This window comes from Solanum pennellii, chromosome 3, assembly GCF_001406875.1.
Source record: "Solanum pennellii chromosome 3, SPENNV200".
NCBI lineage: Eukaryota > Viridiplantae > Streptophyta > Magnoliopsida > Solanales > Solanaceae > Solanum > Solanum pennellii.
The window spans coordinates 6,394,118-6,404,235 of record NC_028639.1 but is presented as its reverse complement, the minus strand read 5'-3'; the positions used below and the strand labels follow the sequence as shown (position 1 = coordinate 6,404,235).

Genomic DNA, 10,118 nt, shown 5'->3' with positions numbered 1-10,118 from the left:
AAAATACCCTACTTCATTTTTATCACAAGGACAAGTTAATTTTGGAGAGTGGATTATCTATAATGACGAATCGTTGACCGACTTTTTGAGGGTTCCAAATGACTACATAGATCAAATCAAGTTAACAATACTTGAAATCTATGTTAGGAAGGAGCCTAAGATTAGTCAACAACGTTCTCATTTATCAGTCGATGTCAATCCCCAATTAAAAAATCGTAATAGCGTTGATGAATTTCCAATAACTCAATCTGCTGATTTTCCTAACATGACTCATTATCAAAATATTCTTACCGGCCGATATGATTCTGATTTAAATGAAACTATCAATGAAAGTGATCGGTAATGCTCAATAATTATATTTCAATCATTATTTGTTGATTTTGTCAATTATTTATTAGTTTATATGATTTATTTTTCTTATTATTATATATTTTGTAGCGGTTTACCTCAGCAAGATAGGAATATTGCTCCAAGTTATGAATTAGATAATTATTTTGTCAGTCATCACACTTTGAAATGACGGAAAATGTTGGGACATCCTCAAATTTTCATGTCTCGCCTACTTTTGGTGCAGATGATTTTCGGTATGTCCAACGCTTGATTTTTTTTTTTATTTAAGTAAGTTAATTGCATGAGCGAAATATTTATACTTTTTTTTACATATATAGGGAAAATATTACACAAGATGAATCCATTGATCCTGTGAATATCGATGATCGTGACCTTCTTAATTATGGCTCACCTTCAGCTAGTGATAGTGATGATTTTTCTAATGCTGAGGAATACAAAGATAATGTTCTATTTGAGGCATCATCTAGTGATGATGATTTTTTGACTCTCAATCGATCGCCAAGACCAATTTCCATGAGCCCGTTTCGTAATCATAAAATTCCTTATCTTGATCATCTCCCGGATGGTTCAGATATCTTTGGTGATACATATGACGAGTATACATCACAACGTACGTGGCATGAACCAGAAGATTTCATGAATGGTGCTATTTATATTGAAAAAGGCATGTTATTCAATTCAAAGAAGCAGTTGCAAAGAGCAGTTAAACTTCTACATTTGAAAGTAGGAAGAGAGTACTTTGTTATTAAATCGATAAAAAAATCATGGCGACTTGTTTGCAGGCGTGTAGAACAAGGATGCCGATTTAGGTTGACTTCTTTTATTGATAAACATACTAACATATGGAAAGTTGGAAGATACATTGAAGAACATACATGTGATATGGGTACATGTCGCGAAGGACATTTCAACTTGGATGTTGAGATGATTGTTAACGTCCTCCGTGTTGATATAGAAAGAACGCCAAGGTACTATTTATCCTTAGATGATTCTTATTTAATAAGGAAATATTCATTTTTATTTGATAATTAATATTATTATTAGTTTTCAGGTTTTCCATCAAAGACTGTCAAACAACCGTTCTTAAAGCATATGGCATTTTGATAAGTAGAAGAAAAGCCTATCTTGGTCGCAAGCGGGCTTTTGAAAAAGTCTATGGTACTTGGGAGGGTTCTTTTGCCGAGTTACCGAGGTTCATGGAAGCTTTGAAACACTTCAATCCTGGAACAATAGTAGAATGGAAAACTGAGCGGCGTGTCGATGTCATTGAAGATGTATTCAACTATGTGTTTTGGGCTTTTAAACCATGCATTGATGGGTTTGTGCATTGTCGTCCTGTTATATCGATCGATGGAACACATGTCTATGGAAAATATGATATCAAGTTGTTGATTGCGATTACAATAGATGGTAACGGCTCTATATTACCTTTGACATTTGCAATAGTCGCAATGAGAGCATAGAGACATGAACTTTATTTTTGGATCATCTAGTACAGGGAAAGCAACAATGGATGCCTAAACCATTCAAGATTTTTGAGGATAATCGAAAAAAGTCACAACGTCACACATTGATCAACTATCACCAACAAAGGATAAACATATTTAAGGTGCAAACACATATGCATCATGATCGTGGTGGTAATAAGCACATTGTAAATGCATCACAAGGAAAATGTCAATGTGGTAAATGACAATCATACCATATTCCATGTTCTCATGCAATAAAGGGATTTGACCAAATTGGGTATCAAGCATGGGAGCATATGGCACCAGAATTCACTGTGCATAGCTACAAAAAAACCTACTTTGGACAATTCAATCAACTCGGCGGTGAAAAGTATTGGCCTGATAGTCCCTTTCTTATGATAGAAAATAAAAATTATGCACGAAATGTGGGCGCAAAATAAAACCACCCGTATACAAAATGAAATGGATGTTCTTGTAAGTACACTCACTCGCAAGTGCTCAACGTGCAAACAAATAGGCCATGATAGGCGCAACTGTCGTTCACGAACTCGAAACGCCTCATATGGTGGTAGTAGCTAAAGAAAGATATTTAATTGTGTTAATTTATTCTTGTATCAATTTTTATGCAACTTTTTATTCGAACTTTTGATCATCTTCAAGTCATGTTTAAATTTTCAAATTATTTTTATTCACTTTTTAAAAAGAGAAAAATACATACACAAAATGATAATAATATATATAACTAAACCAATAATACTATACACCACAAGAAAAAGATACATACACCAAAATAAAACTATATATGATTAGAATAATTTACTATACACCCTCAAAAAAAGATTCATACACAAATATAATAATATTATGTTCCACAACCCTTTTTTGAAATCCGTAAAACATCTCGCGGTCTAAGTCCCGTATATCCATCTTCATCTTCATTGTTCTTTTCCTCTTTTTGACTGGAATATCCTTTATGTTCACATTCTTTACAATTCTTTTAACAAGTTTTTTTCTTCCGGGTGTTTGCTGCATATCATCCACTGACATAATGAAAGTAACATCTGGAAACGAGAGTGGTGATAAGGTGGTCTGCAAATACAAAGTTAGATAGCAGAAATTAAAAAATAAAAGTATAAATGATAGGAATATGCAATGTGATGCAAAATAAAAGTCTACAAAATAACTATATAAATATTTCAAAAAATAAATAAATAACATAAACTTGTGTAACATCAGGATCCTCATAAACTGTCGAACAACATCCTCTATGATCATCGTGGGACTCTCCTCCACTATAGATGAAGGTCTCGTAGTATGAATCTAAAATTATTAAAATTTAATTTAATATAAAATCAAAGTTTTAATAATTAATATAAATATTTCAAAAAATAATTAAATAACATAAACCTGTGTAACATCGGGACCCTCATTAACTGTCGGAACAATATCCTCTATGATTGTCGTGGGACTCTCCTCCACTGTAGATGAAGGGCCCGTAGTATGAATCTAAAATTATTAAAACTTAATTTAATATAAAATCAAAGTTTTAATAATTAATATAAATATTTCAAAAATAAATAAATAACATAAACCTGTGTAACATAGGAACCCTTATTAACTATCGGAACAATATCCTTTATGATTGTCGTGGGACTCTCCTCCACTGTAGATGAAGGGCTCGTAGTATGAATCTAAAATTATTAAAACTTAATTTAATATATAATAAAAGTTTTAGTAATTAATATAAACATTTCAAAAATAAATAAATAACATAAACCTGTGTAACATCGGGACCCTCATTAACTGTTGGAACAATATCCTCTATGATTGTCGTGGGACTCTCCTACACTGTAGATGAAGGGCCCGTAGTATAAATCTAAAAAATAATTAAATTATAATTTAATATAAAATCAAAGTGTTAATAACTACTATAAATATTTCAAAAATAAATGCAGAAAATGAAAAAATTCCCTGTAAAGCAAAAATGAAAAAAAATGTATAATGTAAGGCATAAGTTGACGGTTCCATCTTTTCTCGAATTCTCGATTTCTAAAACAAAAGAAAAACAAAAGACCCCCTCATTCAGTAATTAAAGGAAATAACTGTATTAAATAGATAAATAACACGAACCTGCGACTCAATCGGATCATCAAGCAATCCTTCAATAAAATCTTGAGTGTTATAAATAGTAGTATCTTCGATGTCACAATGGACAGTACCTGATGTGCCCTACAAAAATATATAAATAGTTTTATTATTTATTTTGAAATATTTATATAAGTTAGTAATGTTTTAAGTTTATAATAAATTGTTAATGCTTATCGCGATATCAGATATATAATCTCCAACATCTATTGTTGATTCATAGCTCATACGTCCGATTTCTTCCACATCTCGAGTCTATCTTGAATAAGGATCAAATGACATATGTAATAAATTCATGATGTCTGACGTGCCAAACTAATGAACATGCAAATCATCAGCCTCTACTCTCACCTCTGCCTCTATGTCTGGAGGAATAGATATACCACCAGCGCCACGTCCTAGAGCGCGTCCTCGAGCTCTACCTCTATGCTCCATCCGTCCACGTCTGGGTCCTATTGCACGCACATGTTCAAATAAAGGATCTCCCTCAAAAAATGGCTCTCTAAATTGTATTCCAACCTCAAGCAATGTATCTTTACCAATCTGAGATACCTCTTCACCATGTGAAGCTGAGGTTGTGTCTCTCTGCCACTATAATGCAAGACTATACAACTTAATTAGTCCTCTGGACATTGCAATACTAGTACCAGCAGAATGAACAAAGCCTGACGATACGTCAACCTCTAATGCAGGCCTACCTATAAGCAATCTTCGATGCCGCATGTACCATAATCTATACCCTGCCCCGCTAGTACCATCATTTACCTCAACAGCTAAACTCTGATGTCGATTATCCCAATCACGAAAATATTTATCCATCATTTCAAGAACCTCTGGTCCAAGCCTCCTACGCTGATCATGCACGTGGTGGTTGGTTCCCCAACTAGGAATCACAGGTACATGCTGGGAATGACCAAACTGACGCATTACTCTATCAGGTGAGTGCACTTCAACATCTCTAGGCAAAACATAGGGACACATGCCATCCGTAGAGGCTCATCGACCATACAACAATGAGGCAGTGTATGTAAAATCTCATTGTACGGTGTCCATCGAAACTATTTTTAAAATATAAATTAAATAAAATCAACATTAATTGATTAGTATACAAATAAAATTATTATTGATTTACTTTTATATGTTATTTTATATTTTTTAATTATTTTAGTAGAGTTGCAAAATTTTATTTGATGTACCTGATCCTCCGTCATGCGGTCTAACGGGTCTCTAATCGGGATGAGAACATGATGTGACTCAGTATCCCTATCAATTCCACGCGTTCAACGCCTAGCATATGGAAGTAACATGTCACCATCATGATGAGGAGGAGCTGATGGTTGTACAGGCAAGATCCTCTCCCAACACAAAACCTTGATGTGACAAACAAAATAATTAAATTATCATCATTAACAAAAAAAAATAGATAATTACATATATATATTTTTATAGCTGTAGAAAACTGTATGTGAATCTTTTTTAAAACTATGTAGTTTTATAATAATTATTCATATTTATTATGAAGTAAGTTTCAACCTTTGGTTGGACCCTTTTTTTAAAACTATGTAGGTTTTCTAATAGAATAACATTCTGTGCTTTATCAATGCAAGTTTCTGTCGAAAGAAGCAGGCAAAGAAAATAAACTATTTGTATGTAATTTAAATATTTTTTAAAATTGAATATAGAAAAAATATTTTTGTACGGTATAATGTTAAAGATTTTTACATTTGAATGTATTTTAAAACTTAAATAAAGTTACCTGAAGGAGAGGAATAAATCCGCAAATGTCAACCTCATTACCGATAGATGCTCGACAAAGTGCACGGTACAAGTAGGCTAGCACTGCACTGCCCCAACTGTACTTACCTACATCGTGGATAGGATCTAGGAACGCCAAGTATTGTAAACTAATAAGGTTTCCTGAAGTGTTCGAAAATAAGATGCCCCCTAATATAACAAGCATGTAAAGTCTAGCAATCCACTCCACTCGTTCCACTGGAGTAGCATCTCTTATCGGATCTACTTGTGACTGATCTCGCAAGTAGCCGGTAATGCTATGTATCCTCACCCGACTCGCACCATCCATATCAGTAGGTGCTATGGTACATCCTGTGAGTGTCTCTAATAAAGTACGCCATGGACGAATCCTCCGGGTAGCATCCTGAATGTACACAACATCACCATCGATGCGCAAACCAAACAAGACCTGCACATCTTGCAATGTAATCGTGACCTCACCAAAAGGTAAGTGGAAGCAATGAGTCTCTGGCCTCCAACGCTCAACCATAGCTGTAACAAGGGCACGATCATACTGCATCCTGCCCACACAAACTACATCATACAGTCCGGACCTACGTAAGATCTTCTCAACACGTTCATGAGGTCGGTGCAAACAAAATAAATTCCAAGCATCATTCATGCGCACCGTCCTCATAAGGTTACTAAATGGTATCTCACCTTTCCATAACAATTCTGATTTATGCTCATGTTGAGAGAGAAGAAGTGTACGATCAATCGGCCCAGGATTCACAACACGCTCCATTATATACTGTAAGAAAAATTATATTAATTTGTATAATATAATTATATTTTGACATATTAATACCTAGACAGTTCTGCTTTTTATTTACCTCTTATTATTTGTCGAGGTTCCTCAGCGAGGTTTTAGCTTTTGAATTGTGAAGGAGAGTAAAAGGAAAAAAAATACTAATTGAGTAAGTAGTGAGAACATATATGATGATCGAGAATATTTTAACTAAATAATGTTTAAAATTCTTAGTTATTAACTATGACATAATCATGAAGAATGCTTCCTACTATTAATCAAAATCTAACAAAGAATAACGATATAACTCTCTCGGCTTTCAGCTCAAGTTGGTGAAATAACTTGAGTCTGCTAGCTCCAAAAGAAATTACTAAAACAAAATCACAGAAATAGTAATCAATCACCCGAATAGTGTTGGCGAAGTAGCATTTGAACAAGTAAACGATCACTGGTGTATAGAGCTCCCAACACATCCTTAGTATTTTTTTTTTACTTTTCCAGATTAGCTTCAGGCGTTTACATCATTATATTTTGATTCATTCTATTGTAGTTAAATAATAAGATAAAAACAAACTAGACTATAACTTTGTGGTTTAATATCATTCTAAAAAATGTTTAATATCATTTTGTCAAAGCTAATGGGTATCTTAAAGAACTCTCACAAAATTCAAAAAATTCAACTTTACTATACTATTCATAATTCCAATCTCCTTTTTAATGTAAGGTCCAAAGTTGGACCATAGAAATATTTCTTTCATAATTTATTTTCAAATTTAATACAACATAGAGATTGAACAACTAATCCTCTTATGAACTTCAATAATTATCCCACTAACAAGCAGAAATGAAATCTAAATTAGGAATGCGGAAGAATGCTAAATCAGCTCTTTTTTCTCCAATATTTTTACTATTTCATTGTAAAATAAAATCAAAATAATTTAAGAACATGTAAGTTATAATTTACTTCGTGAATCAGAATCATTAGGCAAAATGATACTATACTAGACACTAGATGAGATAAATGAAACACATTCTAAGTAAAGAAAATATGAGATGTTAAAGAAATACCTAATTTATATAATTTGTAGGGACGGATTGTTATGTTGTTGGGTTGTGCTACTCCGAAATTTTGATTTATTTAGTGTGGGGCCGCTTAGTTGTCTGATTGGGACTATCAATGTTCATCTTCAAAGTGTAAGCTTAGAAGCCATGAAAGTGAAAGAAAGAAGGAGAAGGTGAAAAGGTAAAGTAATTTTTTATAAAGTGGAAGATTTTCTTCCACTTTATAAAGTGTAATTTTTACTTATACTTTATAAAGTGTAAGAAAAAGTTCCGTTATACATTAAAATTACACGTTATGACACTAACGGAAAACGTTTAGAAAATTAAATAAAGTAAAACTTTTTTTTCCACTAAGTTTATTTTAGTTAGTAACTAAAATAATGACTTATTTTGGTTATTTTTACATTTTTATGGCTTATTTAGATTTCCAGCTCGTAAATATTTAATTTAAGAAACTACTAAATTAACCAATATCATATCAACAATATATCTTGTAAAAGTTTTATGACAATTGGTGATAGCGATGCTAATAGTGATGATTGTTAGTCTCAATTAAGAATATTATTGCTAATGGTGATGTTGACGGCTAATCATTGTAGTAATCGATACTAATAATGATTGTGGTTAGAGATAGTAATTGTGATTTGTGGTTGATAACTGTAATAGTTGATACTAATGAAGTTGCTAGTGGTTGGTGAGTACACTAGAGTTAATGGAAATGGATTGCTAAGCCGTTATTATTGTAGAAATATATAAATAATTATTTCAATAACATTAAATTTTTATTACAAATCTTATTCATTTAATTTTATCCAAATTCATTGAATGATCGTTACATAGGAAAAAAACGTACATTATAGGCAGGATCTAATCAATCAAGATTCATACCTAAAAAAAACATTGACTTAATTTCAAATATAATAATTGAACTAAAGTATCTATTAAGTGTAATAAAATAGAAAGATTAATCATCAATTGTTTTCTGTTAATTGCATGTGGAGCCCTATCTTTTGTTTGATTATGAAAAAATAAAAGGGAAAATCACGCGTTAAACAAATTTATACTTTATAGCTATAGTTTGTTATAATTATCACTCACAATTAATATTATACATTAATTATATGGGCTGACTTCGAGGTTGTATATATAGAGACATTTGTATATGTATAATTTGCCAGAATATACAAATACATATGTATAATATATAATTATTTAATCATATACATACAAATTTATCTCTCTCCCCCTCTCTGACCTCTTTCCCTCGTCTCTATCCTTCCTCTCTCAATCTCGCTTGCCTCTCTCCTCTCTCTCCCAACCTCACTTGCTTATTATACAAATGCATATGTATAATATACAATTATCTAACCAATATACATGTACAATTCACCTCTCTCCCACTCTCTGCCCTCTCTCGCTCGCCTCTCTCCCAATCTCGCTCGCCTCTCTCTCCCAATCATGCTTGCCATATAGACAAATACATATGTATAATATACAATTATCTAACCAATATGCATATAAATTCACCTCTCTCTCTCTCACTTTTGCCCTCTCTCGCCTCTCTCCTCTCTCCTCTCTCTCCCAGTCTCGCTCTCTCCTCCCTATAACATCTAGCTACGAATTGTAATGATCAAACTATAGTTATGGAAAGTAATTAGACTATTTTTTAGTGGCTATATGTGAAAGCTCCCCCAAAATAAAAAGACTACCCAATTTCCAAAAGAATACTAAGTATATATATTCACGGTATAAAAATAATTTATAAAATTACGCACGTATATTTGTTATATATTAATACAAATAATTGTTTATGAAAAATATAGTTACGTGCTGAGGAGCCGAGTGACGTGCCAACGCGACTAATTGATTACCAGCACCTAGTTGTGCTGACTAAGAAGGTAGCTGACGCCTTTCAAAGCACTTTCTATTTTTTGTTAACGTTTTTTTTATTGCAGCTAGCGCGCCTGACTAATATAAGATAGAAAGGGTCTTTCTCGCTTGTTTAGTAAAATCATGTTTTTCGCCATATCTTGCAGGTGACGACGACGTCGAGTTGACGGCAAAGAAAGATTCGACATTCAGGCGAACCACTAGGTAGTGTAGAACGTAGTGAGTTTAGTGCGCTACCAACTTCTTTCTTTGTAGTCTAGTAAATCTAAAGTAGATTTATGTTCAACAACAGAAAGAGGTGAGATTCTTCTTTCTTACCTGAGAATATTCATAACGGGAAAGCCTCAAAAGGCATATGAGTACGCTTCTCGTAGACGAATACCAACTCAATTTGCTCCTACTATGCATGAGTCTCAACTAGTCGGTGCTTTCGTAACTTAATTACCAAATATTACAAATTAAATTACTGTAATGATGTAATAATTTTTGGGATAATGCACAAGTACCCCCTCAACCTATGCCCAAAATCTAAGAGACACATTTATACTATACTAAGGTCCTATTACCCTCCCTTAACTTATTTTATTAATAATTTTCTACCCCTTTTCCGCCTACGTGGCACTATCTTGTGGGCCCAACACTTGTTGACTTTTTTTTCA

General features: G+C 33.0%; 1 pseudogene; it reads right to left on the bottom strand.

Moving 5' to 3' along the window:
• Positions 1-4,521: 4,521 nt before the first annotated feature.
• Positions 4,522-4,936, bottom strand: LOC114076399 (annotated as a pseudogene).
• Positions 4,937-10,118: the final 5,182 nt, after the last annotated feature.